General features: G+C 47.3%; 1 protein-coding gene across 3 annotated transcripts in view; it reads right to left on the bottom strand.

Moving 5' to 3' along the window:
- The window catches only part of KANK1 (KN motif and ankyrin repeat domains 1), a 106,741-nt gene extending 84,390 nt beyond the window's left edge, over positions 1-22,351 (bottom strand). Inside the window, exon 1 of one of the 3 annotated variants that reach the window (XM_015848884.2) lies at positions 22,318-22,351. The gene's annotated coding sequence lies outside the window, so the exon portion shown is untranslated. Of the gene's footprint in view, positions 1-3,738; positions 3,876-22,317 lie in introns of those variants that run through there. The other 2 variants (XM_015848883.2, XM_015848885.2) reach the window with 2 other exon arrangements.
- Between the last annotated feature and the right edge of the window lie 519 nt (positions 22,352-22,870).

Genomic DNA, 22,870 nt, shown 5'->3' with positions numbered 1-22,870 from the left:
AGTGTGATCTTCTCTTAACAAGAAAAGCAGCTCTGAGACAAAACTAGTTCTCTAGGGGAGATTTTCATCTGGTAAACAGAAATTTGAGCTTTAACCAGAGAAAAGATAACTTCTGGAAAGACTCATAACACGTATCCACTCACTAACAAATGAGGCTGCCATCACAGAAAGCACTGACATTACTTAGAGCTCACCTACTGCCTTTTTCTACCTCATTTGCAGGGAAGTTGCTGTTTAGAAGCACCCGGACAATCCGGAGAAGTGGGCCCACATGAACCTAATGAGGTTCAATGAGGCCAAGTGCAAGGTGTTGTACTTGGTCTGGGGCAATCCCAGGTATTCATCCAAACTGGGGGAAGAACATGAGATCAGCCCCATGGAAAAGGACTTGGGGATCCTGGTGGATGAGAAGCTGGACATGAGACAACAGTGAGCGCTTGCAGCCCAGAAGCCCAACTGTGCTCTGGGCTGCATTAAAAAAGGGGTGGCCAGCAGGGAGAGGGAGGTGACTGTCCCCCTCTATTCCCCCTAATGTGGCCCCATCTGGAATACTGCGCACAGTCCTGGGACTCCCACCACAGGACATACATGGAGTTCTTGGAGCAAGTCCAGAGGAGGGCCACTAAGATCAGAGGGTTGGAGCACCTCTTCCATGAGGAAAGGTTGAGGCAACTGGGCTTTGTTTAGCTTGGAAAAGTGAAGGGTGCAGAGAGATTTAATTGTGGCCTTCCAAAGCCTGAAGGTTTTGTGAACAGGTTGCCCAAGGAGGCTGTGGATGCTCCATCCTTGGAGGCATTCAAGGCCAGTCTGGATGTGGCCCTGGGCAACCTGGTCTAGTGGCTGGTGACCCTGCCCATGGCAGTGGGACTGAACTAGAGGATCTTTGAGGTTCTTTTCAACCCAGGTCATTCATAAACTGTTCCCCTCACTTGAGAGGGAGAGGGAAGTCAACATACAGATGTTTTTCCCCTTTTCACCCCTCCACTCCACCCCCTATTGCTGCAGGGGGACTGAATTCTTTGTTCTTTGCTCAGATGACTTCACAAAAGTCAGATGGCCCAGATTTAGAAATGTAATATCTTCTGTGGCTCTACAGCAAGATGGATTTTACAAAGCCAGTTTAGTCATTAGACCAGGATCGGAGGGAAGCAGGGGTGAAACAACTGAAACAAGTTGCCCAGAAGTGGTTCAAGACATAAATTAAACTAAGATGGCAAATTATCTTCACTTAATATGTCCTAAGCAACTATACACTGGTTACATCCTTTTTTTTTTTTTTTTTCCCACCCCTTATCTAGTTATATCCTTTACTTTACTGTATTACCATATCATGAAACTCCTCTGGCAAGTGAGGAAGTACTTAACAAACATGGTTTTGCTTCCTTGAGGAAACCAGAGATTAGGAAAGGGTGCGAAGGTCATCCTTTTGTCTGTAAGTGAAAAAGAACTGGGAGGAGAATTAAACTGAAAGGGGCTATAAAGCATTATCTTGTTTGGTCAATTACTACATGCAGGTGGGACACAGGTGCAGGGAGACAGGCTGCTCCTAACAACAGAGGTTTTGCAGCCCACCTGCATAACCCCTGGTCCCATCAGAGCTGGTCAAAGAGGAAAGGAGGGGGAAGGACTCTGTCAGTTTGCAAGTATAAAGATGCTTCAGTAAGCAATCTTAACAGTCATAACGACAAGCTAATTTCCATTATCTCTAGAAATAACAGCTGAAGCTCTTATAAACACAATGGGCCCCAAAACTGTTAACTGGGGGACTTCAAGCAACACAAATAAGCCTATGTAAAAACTGCCTTTCTGCTGTTTCCCCATTCATGGGGGAAATGAGAACACTGCCCAGCTGCCAGGTATCAGTGGGCATATTCATAGGTGTAACACAGCTGCAGCTAAAAACAAAACATACATAAAGCAGTTAATGTGCATTAACCATTCCAAGAACCTGTACAGTAGAGAATCCATGTCTCTTGCATGCATCTCCACATCCAGCCCCCAAGGCAGAATCTTTGCCTTGGGTCTGGCAACCTACTGGGGCTTCAAGCTGGCAGGAAGAGACAACAGGACTAATATCTCCCTCTGGCATTGAAGTAAACCTCAGCCAAGTCACTCTTCTTTCATACTTGGTTTCCCCAGGTACTTGTGGGATTTTTCCAACAGATCTTACTGCCATCTCCTTAGGAATAAATGTTTCACCATATCACTAACAGATGGGGTTTCTAGAAGGGCCACTGTAGAATGGTCTCAAATCAAACACTTTTTGGAAAAATCCCTCAGCACCCATACATGCAGACTCCTCTTGCATCTCAACAAAACATCTCACACCAAACCCAGATATGAGTATGCCATATTTCCAGCCTAAAGCGAAGAGTTAATGAACCCCCTGAGCTGCACAGTAACTAATGTGCAGAAGTATGAACAAATATACATCACTGAGGGCTCCTGCCATGGCAAGGCAGCTTTTCTTGTGCTAAAGGAAATAAAAGAAATAAGACAGCTGTGTCATGAGACGTTCTGAGTCTGACACGAGTAAGAAAAACTAAGGCCAAACTCATTCTGCATTTATCATCCTTGGAGAAAATGATCAACAATGAAAATAATGATAAATAATCCAGACTAACAACTGCATATATCACATTATAGATAAGCTGAGTTTCCCAATAATGGGTTGTAGACAAAGAAAAAAGGCATTCTTACGTACTTGGTGACCAGAAGCAGTAAGCAAACAAATGCACAGCCTTTGAAGGAATAAACAGATTCTCCAAAGTTCCACCACTAGCTCTTAAAAAAAGTTTTCTCCAATTGCATTTCAAGGGAAAACTGATATTTCGACAAGACATTTGAGTGCATCCCTAAGAAATTAAACATGAGAGCAATTAGCTAAGTCTTAGATCTAACAGAAGTTACAAAGAACAGCAATAGGAAGACATAAAGCATTGGTCTGGATGCTCTTATTGAAACTGTTAGCATGTCTGGCATGCTCAGCAATGCACAGATCAGAAACTGTTCAAAAATAAGTTCAGCACAAATCTCAATACTCCTGTACTTTTCATAAAATAAAATAAGGAGACTACCACAACAATACCACCACACACTGGATTTGCCAGCTCCAGGCACTGGGGGCTGTAGTCTAACACTACCCAACCTCTTGAACTAGATAGGAAGAGGAAGGGAACACGTTCACAAACCGATTTTAAAACAGACTTCCCTGGAGCAGCCAAGAGGAGTAATGCAAAGCTGCAGAAACCCTCTCTATGCACACACACACACCACACAACACAGAGGTGACGCAGCAAGGCAGCCCCAACCCATTCTCCCTAGAAAGCTGTACTTTCACTGCAGCCAGCAGAGCCGGGGGAGGGAGAGGGCAGGGGAAGAGATGAGGCAGCACAGAGTTTTGCAGTGCTGCTTACCGTGCAAGGGTGCTTCGGATGGAAAGTAACACACCGCGATGGCTGTGCACCAGCTCCTGCCCCACAGGCTGCTCTGCACGGGGCTGCGCACACTCTGGTCCCCACAGAGCACTGTGGAAGTGTTTCTCACACACACGGACACACACAGTTCGCAGTACTTCCCATTGATAACACACAGCCATTCATACACAAGCCACAAGCATATCCGCATTTAGGCGTAGGTAGGCGAGCTGTTAGATTGCAACACTTAAAAACCTACTCAGCAACACAAAACACGTCAATTCTCACTACTTCGCAAGAAAAGAAAAATGACTCAACTCACAGTGCCGTCAGTCCACCATTTCCCTCCAGCACGGGGCACATCATTGCACTGCAACGCCTGAAAACAGTAACTTGACCTCTCCGGGAAGGTGGGCGGTATTATACAAGCTGAAACATTAGAAACATGCATAATTACGCTGCATATTTGCTACACATTCTTTCATCCGTGATCAGATAGGAATAGTCACACTGACACTCCAGGCGTAGATGATGTCCAAACCATCAATCAGGACGCTTTTTCACAAGGCCCTGAGAGAACAAAAGTTTTTAGAGCAGCAGTTTACTTGGACGTCGCAACGTGCCTGTTACAACGCCTGCACCTCCGGCACGGAGCGGGGCTCTGCAGCTCCCCAGCCCAGAGGCAGTTCATCCCGCTGCTTTGTTCCTCAGTGACCACGGGCATTGGTACAGGGCCAGCAGGGCCGCCTGCCAGGACACCGCCCATCCTGTCCCCAGCCATCCACCCCTTCCTGCAGGGTGCCATCTCTCCCACACCCCTTTGCCTCTTCCTCATGTGCAGGCAGCCTTCCTCTCCCTTCTAGGAAAGCATCATTTGCTTTTGAGTTTTGGGTGGCAGAGCCAGAAGGCTGAGTGCTGCAAACCAGTAGCTGCGGTCAGAGCCCAGAGAAATGCACGCTTTCCCAATTTCTACAGGTATCTCACAGGGCACAACACATTTTTTCCTTGACAGGGAGAACATGCTCCCACTGACAGAGGAAAACTGTGCACACGTTTGACCACAGAGTTCTCCTACCACATTAAGTGTTCCTGCTCCTCCAACTCAATGCTTTGCCATGCTACTGGACAACAGTTATGCAGCAACCCTTACAGCTGCCATGATCACAGTTCACCTCTGTTAACATAACATCCACATCTTGATGATCTGAGCAGCTCACTCACCCACCGAGGAGTCTGTGTTCTTAATTCAGCCCGTACTGGGAATGAAATACAAGTGTGGGACACACAGTGCTTCAGCTAATTCCTCTCACTCTGTGTGCAATATGTCCTCGTGGAGCACCAATTCAGCAGGGAGAAATGAATTACTCCAGAACGATTTGTTTGTATTTCAAACAGCCTAACTCTTTCTTCCTTTTTTGTTTGTAGACTTCCAAAGTTTTTGAAGGTCACAGCAGTGCACATACTGAGCTGCCTCTCAAAGTCAAGTCTGGATACAATACAGTTTCCCTGTTTCCCCTGTATGCAGGGCAAGCATAGCTGTCAAGGAACATGAGTAGTCACAGTGATCACATAGAGTAAAAACTATAAAAAAAAAAAGCTAATTTCACATGTACCTGAAAATGCAAGATTGTCTAACTATCTTAAGCTGAGAATTCCTGCCCCCCCCCCCCCCCCCCCACCTTGCTTTTGAAAAGAGTGGTTTGTTCAGAGATTAAACCATACACACTCCATTTTTAAACAGACTTCTGAAAACTAAAGGGAGCTTTGTTTTGTGATTTCTCACCTTCCTTCTTATGACTTATTAAGTTAAAGGAGGTCTGAGCAGCCTTCCTAAGCCTCACCTAAGATATCTGTTCAAACTGACTGAGCCATACCATGGTTTGTGGCCAAAAGAAACAATTAGCATCTACAGCACAGAAATCCCTACAGAGCAAAGGCCCAAACTTATAAGAAGCCCTGGTTGGAATCATTTCATTGCCACTACCAACTGGAATTTCAACAGCCTTTTTCAATATTTGCTTTTCAAGTAAATACTAGAGAAGGGAAAGTCAATACTGTAGTTTTAAGATTCCAATTTAGAAGTGGTTTGATAACAGCTTCTTCAAGACATCCTGCCAGAAAGGAGTAGTTTGAGCATAGAAGTAACTTGGGCCTGTCAGTCACACTCCTTCTCCTGTGTTATTCACAAAGCCAGGCCAATAGCTTAGCCATGGACAGACCTGGGGGCCTTACACAAATATTTCATATTCCACTGCAAGCTTAGGCACATTACATAAACATCTGGAGTACCCACTAAAAATGTGAGCACCTCCCCCTTAGCCCTGCAGTATGTGTCTTCAAGACACTGTTTCATAAACCACTCCCTGACAGAAAGAAAACAGTATTATAGAGGGCGCCCATCCAACAATGCTGTAATCTACAGCCTGTCTATACATACACCAGGGCTTAGGGAGAAAAGGGGGAGGGTGGACTCAGGTGCAAAAACAAACTCTTCCAAACGTCCTTATCTGTGCTTCACTTCTAAGAGGAAGAAAGAGTCTTATATCATTAGTAAGAGAAGGGTACAGATGACTGCTCTGGGGAAAGCAGCAGCAAGAACCACCTATGTACATCTCCCTAGAGGTACTTTCGCTGTTTGGAAGCATGCTGAGCATGCAGAACCTAAGAGAGTGTTGAAGTCATCCTGCTTTACAACTCCACAGAGGTTTTTGTAAGCTCTGAAAGCCACAGTGTATGTATGCATGCAACAACTGCAGCTCTGAACGCCTCTGCTGTGTATACCAGGGTCCATAATTAATGAGCAAGTTGCTCAAAAGGCAGCAGATACTTTGACACCACAGCTCACAGCACACCAGAATTTAATCCAAGAGCTACTTGCTGCATAAGCCAAGCTATAAGCAGGGCAAGGCTTACAGCCCTCCCTGAAAGAGCATCCCAAAGTCCTAGAACAGCAACATCAGCACCTTCAGCCTCATCTGCTACAGCGCCTGCAGAATCATAGCTACTGCCCACTGGCTAGGGGTGATTCTTTACACTTTCAAACCTGCAGAGAAGCTGTATGTTACTGCAACTGCTTCACAGATGCACTTTGATTACCTCAGAACATACCTTCTACAGAGCGAAGGAAGTGAGCTTTCTCTGCAGTGCTGCTGAACAGGAGAGCACTGAACCTGCTGGCAACAGAAAGCAGTATCAAACAGCTAGCTAACATGACAAGCCATCATTCACGTTCTACTGCAATGAGTAATATGTATGTGGTTTAAAAAAATACATGAAACCAATGCATAGATTAAACATGAAAGAAACTGTCCTCAAGAGCTAGATGCTATGCGATCATGTTTCAAAGCAATGCAGTATCCTTCAGTTAATCTTTTGGGAAAACCATCCTGGATAGCCCGCTGTGATGTGATTAACACAGGAATTCAGGCCTCTCCATTGTGACCTTCCACAGAAACCTCAGGGGTCAAGAGGGGCAGCTTATATCAGCATTGTAGCAAAACACATACATCTGAACTATCAACCTAAGCCTTCAGTAACAAAAGGACCAACAAGTTTCCAGGGGGACCAAGCCAGGGGATGTTCCCATAAGCAAACTAAATTGAAGCTTGGCAGCAGTAATGCCACTTCTTGCCCTTGATACTGAGGTGGTCATGCCATTCCCCAGCACTGACCCACAGGGACTGTGCTAGGGAAAGCAGAGAAGTCAGGGTGTGACTGCCACTCCTGTGCTCTGCAAAAGCCCTGGGCCCCAGGAGTACAGCAGGTGAAAATTTAGACTGAATCACAATCAGCCTGCTTGGTATAAATAGCCTCAGGGTGGCTAACATCAGGCCATGAAAAGAGATTATCAGATGAGGCTTTTTCTCCTCATTCTTACTCTTTGCAACTTGAGAAGCGTGAAAGAGGACACCCGCTAGCAAGAAGGCTAATTAATTCCTCCTCACCCCAGCGATGCAAAGTGCAAAGCTTCTGGTTGCAGACTGTGCCGATCTGGGAACAAGCACTTGATAACTCCACAAGTTAAGAGACTTGACTTATTCTAAAGAACAGCATCAGAGGACACAAACATTTCACAACAATCATTCCCATCATCTGCAGAGGTGGGAATCAGCATCACTTGGCTGCGTTAAAGAAGGTTAATCTTCAGAGAACTCATCTCTGTCACAGACATCTTGATTAGGTGGTCAGTCAGCACAACAGAGATGGTTTTTAAGAGGATAACTACGTGAGGAAGAGCCCTTGCATTATCTCTTAGATGAACAGGTTTCCCTGAAATAAGCAGCCTCTAGACAGGTTGCAGGAGGGAGAAAGGCCTTGCTGTCAAGGGCATAACCCAAACGCTGACCATAGGTGCATGCCACTGCAAGACACAGGCAGCTAATGCAGCCAGAAGCAAGGGAGAGATGGCTCTGTAGTCATAGGTGCTCAATTAACAAGAGCCTGCAAAGTCTCTGGAAATAGCAGTAGGACAAGAGATGAGTAGAAATAATGGAAGAACACCAGCAGGCCCCACAAAGCTTTCAGCCCGTAGTAGCACAGAGGATCCCAAGCCAAATGCAGCTGGCAGCAGCCTGCTTGCCCAGCACAGCTGCTCTGCAAGCACAACTCCAACAGGAAAAGCCCCATCAGCAGGAGCTAACTCCTGGCTGTCACCAGGCATATACTGCCTAAGGGCCAGCAGCACCTGAAACTGAGGAACAAATCCACCTGCAAGAATACACACTGAAATCCAAACAACATTCACAGTTCTCAATCTATTTGTGACTGCTGTCCCTCCCTTTGGACAGGACACAGTGAAGCACACAATTGTCCAAATTTGTTCTAGGACGTCAGATGAGGCAGGCCAACCTACAGACTCAGAGCAGCTCTAGTCCCATCATCCTTTTCTGGTTGCTCAAGCACTCTCAGCACGATTTTCCTTTTTCTACCTGTTTAGCCCAAAGCAGAGAACAGAGATCCCCCTCTTCACACTGCTTGGGTCAAAGCAGTCAGCAGGACAGCTGGACAAACAATCACAATGCAAAGGGCTTTGCTACATGGAATCACACTGGGCATGCAGCAGATGTGCAGCCTGGCCAGCTGTGTTTTCTCACATCAGCTTTCTCTCCTTTTGTCCCCCTCCTCAGACAGCTTTTCTTCCCTCCCACCCAGGCAGTCTCAGATGCATTCTTTCCCTGAGAAAAGGACGGCAGTTTCTGGCCTTACCGCCAAACACCAGCTTCAATGAAATCAGAGAAGCAAGAATGTTTTACTATGAATCTGAAGACACCTGCAGTTCAACCTCAGGTGTGCTATTAAGAAGAAGAATGGAAGTGTCAGGAACAGATGTTCTCTTAATCACACCAGATTTTGCTCTGGGCAAGTGAAGGGATTATTTATTAGTGTAAATATGCACCTTTTTTTTTTTTTTTTTTTAAGCTGAGACCATCTACTGAGGATGCTTAGCTGTAGTATAATCAGTTCCCATAGACAAGCGCCTCTTGGCGGACCAGCTGCTCACAAGCCCCTCTCTGTGCAGGCAGCCTGGAAGAGGATGGCCAGAACAGCCAGAAGAACTTGAAGACAGGCTGCACTACTGCTGGTGGCTGGGAGGCAGTCCAGGAGAGAAAAAGGTTATGCAGCTGCACCCCCACAATGATTACTGAGCATTTTGCTGCCCTGCTATTTCACTGACATTCTTCAGATATTTCACTGTCTGAAGCAAGGGACAGAACAGAAGAGAAGGTGTAAAGGTGAAGGCCTTTCTTCCCTGATAAAACTTGTTCCTTCTCAAGAACAACAGATGTCATAAATCACCTTTTATTTTTTGACGGTAAGATCAAGGGCGAGTCCTTCTCCACTCAGGATAAACACATTCTTTTCTTTAATATAGCATACATCATTGCTTGGCATCACAAGCTGTTGCAGGATGACTCACTTTGTTACTGATTAACGGCTCAGTACCAGCTCCCTGCTCCTATCTTGGGGCATCCTGACACCACTCCTTTCTTACAGCTTTGTGCTCAGACACAATATACAAAAACCACTTCAGAGCTCAGAGCCACCAGTTACCAGCAATCTTACTGCCTCTACTCTGCAGACCCCACAGCACCAGCCTTCCATACCCAGAGACTCCACAGGTGAGATCAGCCATGCCAGCATCACTGCAACTTGTGGGGAAGTCAGAAATCACTCCTTATCAGCAGCGCTGGCAGCCCCTGTAAGTACCATACCACATCAGCGTCAAGCCTGTGATTTGGCAAAAAAAATAAAAAAGTTAATTCAGGCCACCAGCGCTTTGATCCTCTGACAAATCATTTCCTGACACGAGCTGAAACAGCACAAAGGACCTTGGACATCAACCGGCTGTCACGGCTGGGCGGGGAGCTGGCACTAAGGCAGCACTGCCAGAGGAAGAAGACTGAGGTGGTGGGAGGGGAGCAAACGGCCATTTGCATTCACAGTGAGTTCCTTCTTCAGAAGGAGCATCATGCTAAAAGCTGACAGAAGGGGAGCCCACCAAAACTCACCGACAGCTGCTGCAAGGCATTCTGACATAACCAAAATGCAGCACACACTGCTGGATGTTACAAGCAGGGGGTGAAGGGGAGATTGTTTGTCTTTGTTTTCACTCTCCAGAGGATGCTTAGGCACTGACAGAGCTCCTAGTGCAGTGACCCTTCTAGGACCTTTGGGCCTGAGCTGAGAGAAACAAGTACAAAGATGAACAAAGATCTGAGACACCAGATGGGAAAAGCAAAGGCAGAATCACAGTTTAATAGCCCTCTCCTTTTATCCCACCTAAAAGGGAGCATTCATAGCTACCCACAACTAACCCAAGAAAATGAAAGAAACCTGACGCTGCTTTCAACATCCTCCCTCAGAAATTCTCCCAGTACAGATATATTTGTATTTTCCTCTGTTTCTACTGGTGTGTACGAAACTTGGCAATTACAAAAAAAAATGCAGCTTGAGGGGAAGCAGATTAGAGGCATAGCTTGCTACATAGTTCTGGTATGATGAACTCTTAATTAAAAACACTATTAATTGAGGGTGTTGAAAGAAACAGTCCACAAAACTAAGTAGTTTCTCCCAGCCTTCACCCTCATTTAACTGAAGCATTTTATCAGCAGGCTGTAAGAATCTGATTCTACAATCTTGGATGAAATTAAACACAGCACACCAAACAGAGTATGACAAAAGGAATCCTTGAGATGCCCTTGATATTTATTAACTTTCTCGTCTCCCCAAATTTATCCTGGTGACAGACCTGTTGCTCTCCTAGCTTCTCCTTAGGGCTAGTTCTGGTGGCTGAATAGCTCTCAGATGCACAGTATAACCTGCCACCAGCCTAGGTCTCACTGCATGGAGTCTTGAAGGCTCATAGCACAAAGGAACAACCTTAATAAACCCCTGCCTGCAGTTATGAACTGACTACAGCTAGACCAAGGACTGACACTGCTCCACAAGTCTCTCGGGGCTCTCTTGCAGTGCAAGTCTCATACAGTCCCTGTGCACAGAAGGATCACCAAGCCAGCATGAGGAGCTAGAAGCACGCAGACTGGGAAAGGGCAGATTCAGAACTTGAAGAAAAGGCATACAGAAAAGGAAGCTGGAAATGGCTGCCTCACAGCCACACTTCAAGCATTGGGAAGCACAGATACATACATAGGTAGCATGCACTGTGCAGCCTACTCCTCTTTTCCCCATGCAGAGCATGGGCTGATGGCACTCTCCAGCCCTGTAGCCTCCTGCTCAGCCCAACATTCAGTCACAAGGCAAACAGCAGAAGCGTGAAGCCCACTGCAGATGATCTACAAGGCAGCAGCAAGAAGGGCCAGTCTCCACACAGGCAGAAATAAACTTTTAAGAGTCATGGGCTAGGACTTTTAAGCCAAGGAAACAGATGGAGATAATAAGGACCTCCTACCAGAGAGAAGTCAGCATCCCAGCTTAACAAGATGACTACTGTCCTTTTCTCATGATAACTAGGAGCCTTCTCTTCCAATAGCTTCAGCTACAGCACCAGTGCTGACAGTACCACCACTCACCTCATCTGACTTCAGTCCCAGCTGAGCCACCAAGCACAACAGCTTTTCTTTCCCACAGTAAAAAACAAACAAAAAAACCCCCCACAACACCATAATTCCTACAGGAATGTAAAGCAAACTGTGACTACTCTTCTCCTGGAATGTTAGCAGCCCAGTAGGAATCAGCTCTCAATTAACGTGCTAATGAAAGGAACTCCAAAGGTCAGCTCAAAAAGCCATAAATCAGTATGCACACCTAAGAAAACACCAGAGTGCAGCATACTAAGGTGGACAGAGCCCCGCACAAATGGGACAGCTCACACTGCTGAGAGGGGAGAACTGATGGAAGCACCTGTGACATGTAAAACATTGACAGGTTGTGATTCCTGGCAGCCGCATGGCTTTTTCCCCCCCCATTCCCACCCCACTGCCCTTACTAGTCTATGTTCGCACTGTTCCCAGGATGACAACAAATGCAAACTCTCAGGCACACAGACAAGGCAAAATTCAGGTCAACATTCCTTTCTAGGAAAAGTTTTCTCTCTGCAAGTTGCCATGCAGTAGCACGTGTCTCTTTTATTAGATACACATAAATTTTCTCTGCAATGCTGAGAGCTAAACCCGGTACCAAGAATAGCCCAGTATGTTTTTCTTTCCATAACCAAACCAGAACATCTTGTAGCACTGAATTAGCCTGGGATGCTGCAATGGTTGCCCGCTGCTGCAGCAACAGTGAGGCACCTGTGTCTGCCCTGTCCCCACATCCCCTGTCTTGCAATGAGGGGAAAAGCACAGCCCAGTCATTACTTCAGCAATATCCCCTTGAGACAAAAGTTCAAGACTAACAGAAATCTGATGACAGGCTGAAAATGCAAAGAGGAGTTTCTCAAGACAAAGCCTTACTTTACTTTCACCTGACAGAGGAACCAGAGTTCACTCAGGGTCAGCTCTTTCACTTCTACTTTTCCTCCCTGCACCCCTTCTTCTCTTCTTGTTGTCCCCTTTCTTCTGTATGTTCTCCCAGGTCCCTGAACAGAGTGAGCACTCAGGGTCAAATTAAGAGGAGAAGCAGCACAACTTGGTGGGGAGCAAATAAAGCATGCTAGATAAATAAGTTACAGGAAATGGGATGGATTGAGAGAGCTGAGAGAGAAATAGCAAAGCCATGACAACAGCAGAGCTGTGAGATGTTTCAGACACTTCTGGGCAAACCTTCAAGGCCATGCAGTAAAGCTACCAATAGCTGCACTGTGCTTTACTCTGCAAGGAAATGGCCATAGGCAGCTCCCAGCAGGTTCCACATCAGCTGTTCAACCAGAGCAGCAGAACCAGATGTGTGGGCATCCCGCCCCTCCTAATCCCTCTCAGCCAATAGCTGCTGATCAGTATGGCTTAACTGGTCACCATGAGGCGATGGCACAGATGGGTCAGGAACTCAGGCTTAATTAGGAGGGCAGCTGGCTGGCATGAGCCACGTGCTTAACCCTAGGGATGGATCACGTACTTCCAGCTGCCCCATTATCAGCACAGCACAGGCAGAGACATCCTGTTGGTACTCCAGGATTACCCTCCTAATTCCCCAGAGTTAGCAGGAAATTGATTTATTATTATTACTTTTTTTTAGGACACTGTGCTGAAAATGGCATCTCCATGGGCTGCTCAGTCACTCTGCTGCAGGCAGATGCCTCTCACTGTGTGGCAGGTGAGGCAGGTGGGGGAAGCACTGTTTCAGCTATCTGACTTTAATTTACCTCTGCTTGCAAGTCCAAACCCATCCTAGATAAGGCCAGTCTCCCCGCCAGGAGCTAAGATGATGTACTGCACTTAATTCCTCACCTGCAAGCCACTATCGCTTTAATTAGATTCAGTCAAATCCAGGACTCTGCAGTCTAGACATGGTTTAGCGATTGCTTTTATGTGAGTAACTCATTGTGAGGCAACAATTCTTAAAGGAATTAGATAACTCATCACATGTTAAGTTTTATTTGGGTCTTACCTCAGTTTTTGGCAACGAAAACCTCTCTGGCTTTTGACAGAATGCATTCAGCCTGTCTTTAAGCACAAGTCCAAATGAAGACCTTGCATAGGGAAGAAACTGTTCCCCCAGTGACCGTAACACTTTCCATATGCTTAGGAGGAGCATAATAATACAATTTCGCAATGCAGCATAGGAACACAACTCCCATGGCACTACAAAAATATATATATGTATATATAAAGGGCTGTTAAATGATGGAAAATAGCAAGAGCCAGCACTGTCGTTCTGCTAGCTATACATAAATATATTAATTGCTATTCCCGTTTCACTCATCACCTCCAGCTGTTTGAGCTGGGCACGAGGAACACCAGCTGGTGTTTCTAAGTGGGGGCATGCAGAGCAGCACACCCTCCATCCCTGCCCTGCTTCTTCTCAGATGCAAGTCCAACAGGCGCTGCACCGCAATGGCCGTAACTGGATGTTTCACTAATACAGCACTGACCGTCTCAATTAATAGCCGCTCACAAAGGCACCAGTAGGTATAAAGAAAACCGTAAGTCACCCCATAGCTACTCTAGTAGTTGAAGTGATCTTTTTTTCCCCGCAGCTCACTAAGGAGACAGCCCAGGTCCGCTTTGTGATGCAAATCAACAAGTTGCTTAGAGGAAAAAGGGGAAGAAAAAAAAAAAAAAAAGGCCTCCAGTGAAACTGCAGCGCAGCTTTCTCCCTGCACAACAGTCACCGAGACGCCAGTACCCAGCTCGGGCCGCACTGTGCCCCCAAACCCACCGCCCTCCTCCCTGGCCTGCCCTCCGCTCACCCCCACGTGCCCCTGCCACGCCGCCGACCTGCACTCACCAAGGAGACACGAAACCACACTGGAGCCTGTGCCAAAACGCCAAGCTGAACCCCGGGGGGTGGGGGGCGACAGGGGCTGTAAATCACCGCCCCTCCACGAAGACGCATCCAGAAGCGCACTGCTATCGCTCCTCCGCGCAGCCCCGTCAGCCTCCCGAGAGCAAGAAGCCAGGAATGCGAGCAATGCGGGCGGGGGGCTCCGATGGGCATGGGGAGGACAGACACCTCCCACGGCTCCCGCACACGGCAGCGCAGCCCCCGCCGCCCTGAGCCCGCACGCAGGAATGCGAGCAATGCGGAGCAGCGCGGGCTGGGGGCCTGCCGAGGGCAGGCAGGTATCGGGGAACGACGGCACCAGGAGGCGGCTGTGGCTGCTGCGGGGCTCGCTGGGTCCCGCGGGGATGGAGCAGCGCCGTCTCGTCCTACCCTGCCCGTGCATGTGTGTTTCAGCTCTGTAGTAGGACACTGCATCCCTGCTATCTACCGGGCTGCAGGTGCCCCAGTATCTGGCTGGCTGCTGACATCAAAGGCATATCAACATCAGGAGCAGTCATTGCACACACCTAACAATTCTGAAGCCAGCAAGCCTACTGTTCAGCTCCGCAAGCACAACCCCACCATCCCTCCTCTCCCAGGCTGACAGGAGGAAATGTCATAAGGGACAGACCTGACATACTCCCAGATTTACTCTGGCAAAAACCAACAACCTCTCGCAGCATGACAGTGGCACTTGTTCTTTCATGAAATAGCAGGTGACCTCCACATCATTCCCACAGTACCCCCCAGCCCAGCAGCACACCCACCCGGCAACTCGTGACGGCCGTGGCATGTGTGCCAGCACAAAGGACAGCTTGTGTGCCTTGTTTGCCTTGACTTTTCCCAGCTGAGAAGGCTCCTGGCAGCCACGAGTATTTCTGTGGATGTGACTGATCTCACACACTGCTTAAAAACATGACATGTTCACTAGCAGCAGCGGTGTTGGGTGAGAAACTGGAATAGTGCACGCAGATAAAGACTGAACAGTAAATCAGAGGGGATCAAGACAGAGACTGGGAAAGCTCATACTCCACATAGCTGAGCCCTTGTCCAATTGGAAAAAAAAAAAAAAAACACAACACTAGAACAGAGTAAGAAATGTGCACAAGCTTGGTCAACCCAGCTAAACCATGTGAACAGGATAAACTAAACTGCAGCTAATTGCACCTCCATCTCTTCCAGCAACACCTGCTTTCAAAGATTCACTGCCAGGGTATACCTGCCTGTGCCTTCACCTGACCTGGCAAGGTCACCAAGTGACCATGGCGTGGAAGAGAATCCTAACAGACTGCCAACCAGAATGCATCTGTGGAGAAGACAGCCAGCCCCAGCTCCCAGGTCAGACTAAAACTTACATTCATCTAAAAAATAAATAAATAAATAAACAAACAAACTAACTAACTAACTAACTAACTTGTCAAAAGCTTGCCATTAAAAAATAAAAAACAGGTTAAAAACTTAGGAATTAGCCCAATACCCCCTGTCAGGACAAGAAATTGAACTTAAGCAACACAAGAAGAGATTCCTTTCTGTTAATCATAGACATTTTCATTTTTCTTTTCCAGTCTTACTGCAAACAGTGTAATGAAAAAGCATGAAGTGTGGTTTAAAAAAAACATATGTATACATATGTATACACACACACCATGAAGCAAGTTAATTCTAATCCCACTCATGGAAATCCATCCTGAAAACCTGAAAAAACAGACTGTTTTTGATGCCTATCAGAAAAGCCAAGACACTGACTCAAAACCTCAACATTCTACCAAGTTAAATTAACATTTTAGAAACATTTTTAGAAAAAAAAACCAAACAAAAAACACTTGTTCTATGACAGAACTGTTGCTAAAGGGCTAAAACAAGAAATGACTGACAACTTGGGAACTCTTTGCTTCTTGGTTTGTAGAAAACAGAAGGTTGTGAACATAATTTTATCCAGATTAAAATGTACATTTCTATTAACATCTTTGCTGTGAGGTGGCTTCAGAGCTGAGTGATGATTGCTCTTCACTCATCAAGCCAACTGTTGGTTGCCAAGCTCTATCAGAAAGGGCAATGGTGACAGACAGAGGTCAAGGGGTGTACAAAAAGTAGAAAGGACCTAGAAAGCATAGGAGCTATAGGAATCCTTCAACACAACCATTACATCCCACCTTGAAATGATTTCCTCTAACATCCATATGCAGTTCTGAGAAGCATCCCACTCTTGTTTAAGATTTCTCCTGCTATTCTGAGCCATTTACTTCTGCTCTCTTGCACTGGACAGAATGAAAGACCTAAGCCTAGCCTGCCAAGTGCCCTCTGCCTCCTGTCCCTGCTTGCCAAGTAACACAGCCAGCACATTCTGAAGGAGCCTGAAGGTATACACACACACTCAGCTGCACAAGTCGCAGTGCATCAATAGCCCAGTTTTCACCCTGGTTTGGTAACTGCAACATCAACAAAGCATGTTGAAGCTATCTACCACAGAATACCAGATACAGCTTGTTTTTCTTTTTGTGGGTAACTGGAGTTGTAAGTCAGATTCCAATGGATGAATCACCATCCACCACAGCATGCTCTTCAGAAAACACAGCAGAGCATCATTCCAGCATCAGCTCCCACCGTGAAGAAATGCTGAGAGGTGCTTAGCTGAACCTATTTTGCTGCATCTCTTCGGGCACCACCACCTGGATGAATGCAAGGCTCTGCTCTGGTGCGGCACTCCTGCAGCCAGGACCACCGTGGGAAGCAGGCTGAGCCTCACTGTAATGCACCCAGCTGCTAACAGAGATCGGGAGAAGGAGCTGAAAGAGTAGAACCTCACACAATAGCAAAGCACTGCTGAGAAAAGGGAAAAGAAATACAAAGAAAGCTCCACGGGTTTCAATTGACTTTGCCAAACTGTAAAAGAGAAGAGACCCATCAACCCTCATTGTTCCAGGTTTTCTGTCGGAAGCATGGAAAACCAGAAGCAAAATTCATCAAGTTGTTCTGTCAGTAATTATGCGCCGTCTAAGTCCCCTTACTTTTGTCCAACATCAACATCGCGGGATATAAAAAGTAACAAAGGACAGCCACAATAAAAGCCAAAAAGAGACGACAGTCTGAATGCACTGTTTTTCCCCCTTTTCCTCCAGCCAGAACACCTCTTGGCAAGCTCTTAGCCGAGCACTGACGAGCTGCGAAAAGCCCCGATGCATCGCTCTTTCTGTCCAAACCGGCTTGGCTGGGAGTAACCCTCAGAGGTCCTCTGCGTTACCATATGCTGAGACAGGGATGAAAAGAGAAACATTTGCAGAAAATTTACTCGTCTGCAGTCCTTGGAGATATTTAACGCAGCTGTTCCAAAAACGCTCTGGAAAGAAACCCCTCCTTTCCTCATTTAACAGCTCTTGAAGCGAATACAATCTCTGACAGAAGTCCCAGCACGCAGAGCCATGCTGATGCACCTCAGACACATCTGACACTGCCTCACTCCAGGGGTAGCTCCCAGCCGTTACACTGCAAAACCAATTTCGTTAATAATAATAATTTGACAAGTCACTATTTTAAACTTTGCTGTTTCACCTCCACATGCCTGCACGATAAGGATGGAACATGAGGGGAGGTCAATGCTTTCCATATCCCGCAAGCAGAGCAGAATGATCTTACCTGTCACTTAAGAGGCCCTTCATTTATGGGCTGAACCTTGGAACGAGTAATGTTGGCTTCGAGGAGTCCACTGCTCCAGGGGAACCCAGCACCATCACCCCATACCTGTTAATTCCAACACAGCACCATGCAGGTGTTGGGAGATCAGTGGGCACAGAACCATCTCAGCCAGCCTCAGCAATGCTTCCCCTGAACTAAGGCAGAGAACTGGAAAGGGATTGGAAACACACAGAAATAATGAAAAAGGCTCAAACAAACAACAACAACAAAAAAAACCCAAGCCCTTCAGCTTTCAATAGAATGAGAAAGCAGTATTCAGAAGAAGCTGACAGATTGTTTGAGATAAAGAACAGCTATGAAACATAAAACACAGCTTTGTCCTTATCACAAGGACAAAGTATGATCAAGCTATGCAATTAGGAAGTAAAAATAACAAGATAAGATGATGGTTGAACTGGTCCCAGTCCAGGTCTCCTGTGTATGTCTGCATACAGATGCATGGAACAAAGTTATTATCACCCCAAAGTATCCATGAAGGTTGGTGAGGCTGAAAAGGACTGGACAAGTAACAGCACTATCTAGAGCTACACACAGAAATACTAATTGGAGTCTTCAGGGAAAAAAAAACAAACACATAAGCCTTGGGAATTAATGCTCAATAAGACCATGTCGGCTAATTACAGACCTATACGAGACATAAGGTAGGGGCCAGATTAGCCTTTATCAGCCTGGTGTGTTTAAACACTGCATATTTCTCAAAGCCTCTGTACAAAACCTCTCCAACACTAAGCAGCCTTACTGGGGCTGGAGCCTCACTGGACAACCAACATCTGCCACCCTTCCCCCCCCACACTTGTGACATGTTGGTGCAGACCAATAACAGGACAGCAGAAAGCACAGCAGCAGCATCACTGCTGCTTCATATGGTTGCATGGGTCTCCAGACATAGAAGACTACAGCTCAGAAAGAATACAAGAGATACCCCACAGCCTCCAGCAGAGCTCAGTCACTTACAGCCAGGAAGGGCGACCCAATATAGCCAACCACAGCCCAACCTACACCAGAACATTTCTTAAGAAAACCTGTTTCTGGGAAACGTTACTACCTCTCAGGTGAGATATCAGGGTCTAGGGCAGGGTACCGTGTGCCACAGGAATCATGCATGTCAAACAAGAAAGTTCTCGTTTGGGTTGCAGATGGACCCCATTCAAGCCAGCAGATCTGCTCACCACAAGGAAGCTTCAGCTGCTGCTGTCTGACACCTCTGTCCTCAATCTGCTCACACATCTGAAGAATGAAAGGGGTGTCTGAAACACAAGCTTATGACTCGTTTAATTGTCAGCTGTCCTTTCCCAGTACAACTCTAATTAAGAATCAGAAACATTTCTGAGTACAGAAGCTGACAAGGCAAGCCTGCAGGGGCATTTTAAGTCTAACAGGGTGCCTTCTTCTAACTCATGCTTTAGCTAGATTACATGCTGGGCTTATACAGGAGCTTTGGGGCTGAGACAGCCTGGTAGTGGGGATGGACTGCAAGAGCATCAATTTGGAAGCCTTTACACCGCTGGTGAAGCTCAGAAAGCACTTCCAGTATTCACCACAGCACCCAAGAAGTCATTTTCTGTTTTCCTAGGCATGGAAAACTACAGTTAATGGGAAAAAAATGACTATCACCATATACATCTTTCTGCTACCCTTGGCAATCTCTGCAAAATAAGTAAGAATAAGAATATACTCTATGAATAAGAACATGCTCAGGTTTCTCTTCCAGGATCAACACCACTGTTATTAACACGACTTCCCAGAGCAAAATACATGGGCAGTATTCAGAGGCAGTGATAGGAATGACAATAACTCACAATACAAAGTTGCAAGGAGTGAACTGAATAAAACCTGAATTGCAAAATAATTAATTATTCTATTCCTGACTTGTACTACTACTTCTCTTTGGACCACGGTCTTCTACAAGCTGGGACAAGGCATATGTACAAGTACACATGCACACGCGTGCTACTGCACCTCAGTACGTAGCATCGGTAACAGCAGCACAGGGTGGTGGTGGAATATCAAAGCTGACAGAACAAAGTGGCTTCCATGATGCTTAAATGGAGTGCTTCAGTGTCTGTTAAAAGCATTGCCAATTATTCAACCTCAAAACCAGAAACTTTTAAGGTGTTTAAGATAAATCATTTCCCAAACACGTTTTGAGTTCGTCTTGACAAGAATTATGATCAAACTGATCCCATTACTTGCAAAAGATACGTAAGATTTTAAGTCAGAACACAATGTAAAAAAAGCCTTGGGTAAACCCTGAAAAAAGTCATTTCAAATTACTCATAAGCTGTACACATTGTATCTCCAGAAAGTTAGGGGAATCAGAGCTTTCAGCAAGAGGTCCACTTTGCAATTCCAACCGAACTCCTCATTATTACAAGGCACGTTATTAGATTAACTCCTGTAGCTTATCTCTCACCATCCAGCCACAATGCACAAAAACCTGGACAAGATTCATACCTACACATGTGTGCACACAGAGCCTTCAAGCCACTCTGGGTGTTCTGCACTTCTTCCTTCCTGAAGGCGGACAGGCAAGTTCAGATGGACCAAACAGCCCAATCAGTGATGCCTGAAACTCCCACCATGCCCCATTAGCCAATTCCATTAGCTAAACAAGTGGGAAAAATGCCTTGTTCTCCGTGACCTACCACTACAATAGGTGCTGACAGCACAAGAAAATTTGCAGCTGTCCTCAATTAACTAATGCTTTGGTAACTAAATGCACAGCCGGCTGCCCATTTCTGACAGCTTTGCGTCATTTACAAGAGAGACGCCTCATTTAGAAGTTTTTATTTCACTGTCAGCATCCATTATTTAGATGCAGAGGACACCACAGAAACTGAGCCTGCAGGCAATACCAGGAGCACACAAGACTGTGACAACTACCTAAAATACAAGCAAGTGACGCAGGAGGTTTACCCCACAGAGAAACCATTTATGGCAGGAAAAATACATCCACTGCTAGTCCTGCCCATGGAAGCATCATGGAGAAACCTGCTGAAGTGCCACCCACATGACCCACACTCTGTCTTCAATATAAGGACCAACTGTCACCTTTAGTTCCCCAGTGAAATTCTTAAGTAAGACATTAAGTCAAAGAAAAGCTGGTGCATGCAACTTCAAGAACTAGTAAGTGAGGAGCTTTTCTTTAGGCTGGAGAGCTACAGAAGCCATCAACAAATCAGCCACAGAAATCATCAGCAATTTAAAGGCAGTACTGGGTTTGCCACTGGAAAGCCATCCACCCTAACGCTAGTACTTTCCTCTGGTTGGATATCTGGCAATAGGAAGGGAAAACTCTCCCTGGGAGGGCAAGGGCATGCTCACTGACCTGCATGCCCCTGGGAACCCAACTCCAGCCTAAAGACATACCTGAACATGTCAGAGCTTCCTTCTGCAGCCCCAGTGCTTGATCCAGGGCTTATTCCTTCTGAAATTCATGTTACCTTGCTCACAACAAACACACATCCCCGGACCAGGTCCAGCCCACACAGCAAAACACTGGAAATCGAGGAGTACCAGACCTGATGTTTGCAATTAGCAAACTGTCACTGCCCCCTTTCTTGGCCAGACAATATTCAAGTTTGTCAGCCACGCCACAGAACTGCCAGAAGAGCTACAGCGTTAATTAAATGTTTGAGAGCTGCCTTTAACAAAAAGCACGCTGCCGCTGACCTTAACAAGAAAGCTGAGCATCGCCTGGTTTTATGCAAAGCCCAGGGCTGGAGAAGTCACAAGACAAGTTACTGTATGCAAGGGAGACTTGCAATCATGCCTGAATAAGTTTTTAAGCATATCGTCACGGAGCTCTAGGGATAGATGGTCTAGAAAGGATAAGACACTTTTCAAACACACCGCGTGTTTGAACAGGTCAAAAACAGGTCCGCCAAAAGCAGACAAAGCTGAGGCACGTCCATAAGCCCCCAAACCTCCCACCTCCACCAAGAGAAAAGTAAAACCACCGCGTTACTTTCACAGCATTCACAGACCGGTCCCGCAACGGGCCGACCACCCCTCCCCACCCCGATACGCGGCCCCCTCCGCTCCGCCGCTTGCCGAGCGCCGCAGAAGCGATGCTCCGACCGGCGGAGAGCTCCGAGCTGCTGCACGCACCGTGCAGAGAAGGGGAGGTGCCCGATGTAGCAGCACGGTGCAGCCCCGCGCATCACCCGGACGAACGCAGCGAGCAGAGTCCCGCTGCCCACCAACCCGCACGGACGGGACCGCGGCGACCCGCAGAGCGGCACTGCTAAACTACGCCCGCCCCGCCCCCCGGCCCTGCCCCGAGGCGTGGAGCACGGAACACCGCTCGCCCCCTCCTACCGCTCACCTGTGGGCTCCGCGCCCGGGGGGCCCCGCCGCGAGGGCGGGCAATGCCGCCCGGCCCCGCCGCCGGCACCCAGCGCTCCGACCGCCGCTTTGTACCCGCCGGCGGCCGCACTGCGGCTGCGCGCTGCCCACACGGGTGCCTCGCGGCCGCCGCCCCCCGGGCAGCCCCCGGCCCCGCTTCACCCCTCGGGATCTCCGCCTCGGAGCGGGGCTGGCAGCGCCGTGCCGGGATGGGATCAGCCGGCGGAAAGGAGGATCCGTCCTACAGCCGGGCTCGCCCGGCAATGGGGTGTGAGGAGCGGGATCGCCGTCGGGGCTGCGAGGAAAGCGCAGCGTAGTAGGAAAATGACTGTGATCGTCAGTGATAGCGCGAGGAGGAGGCGGCTTTAAACGAAAAGAAGGGAAATTAGATGTTAGAGGGAAAGTCTTTACTCACAGGGCGGTGAGGCGCTGGCACAGCTGCCCAGAGAAGCTGTGGTGCCCCATCCCTGGAGGCACTCGAGGCCGAGCTGGATGGGCCCTGGGTGGCCTGAGCTGGTGGGGGGCGGCCCTGC

The sequence above is a fragment of the Coturnix japonica genome, chromosome Z (genome assembly GCF_001577835.2).
Source record: "Coturnix japonica isolate 7356 chromosome Z, Coturnix japonica 2.1, whole genome shotgun sequence".
Classification (NCBI taxonomy): domain Eukaryota; kingdom Metazoa; phylum Chordata; class Aves; order Galliformes; family Phasianidae; genus Coturnix; species Coturnix japonica.
Note: the sequence above shows the minus strand (reverse complement) of the source record. Positions and strands in the feature narration are given on the sequence as shown.